This window comes from Eimeria mitis, genomic scaffold, assembly GCF_000499745.2.
Source record: "Eimeria mitis Houghton genomic scaffold, Emh_scaff1384, whole genome shotgun sequence".
NCBI classification, from domain to species: domain Eukaryota; phylum Apicomplexa; class Conoidasida; order Eucoccidiorida; family Eimeriidae; genus Eimeria; species Eimeria mitis.
In genome coordinates this window covers 9,908-10,463 of record NW_013569006.1, presented here as the reverse complement: position 1 = coordinate 10,463, position 556 = coordinate 9,908, and positions in this window count along the sequence as shown.

Below are 556 nucleotides of genomic sequence, written 5' to 3'. Positions count from 1 at the left end.
AAAATAAAATAAAATAAAATAAAATAAATAAAACTAACCATAATCTCAGGCCCATTAACAACAAGAAAGTTAGCTCCGCTCTCTGCTGCAACAGCTTTAGCTAGTAGCGTCTTTCCTACCCCGGAGGGCCCGTGCAGCAGAACTCCTCTTGGGCTTGAAATACCCATCTGTTTATATAAAACAAACAAATTTATTTTTTTATTTTTTTTATTTTTTTTTATTTTTTTATTTTTTTATTTTTTTTTGGTTTTAGGTGTTTATAGTTAAACACGGTATGCATAAAAACAAACAAATTTATTTTTTTATTTTTTTTTATTTTTTTATTTTCTTTTTTATTTATTTTTATTTATTTGTTTTTATTTAGTTGTTTATATTTTTGTTTTTATTTTATTTATTTATTTATTTTTATTTATTTATTTTTATTTGTTTGTTTATGTTTTTGTTTATTTACTTATTTTTATATTTATTTGTTTATTTATATAGCGTTTAGCGGTGGCTGTGAAGCAGCACGCCTCTTGCTGTTTATACATAAAACATTTATTTATTTATTTTTATT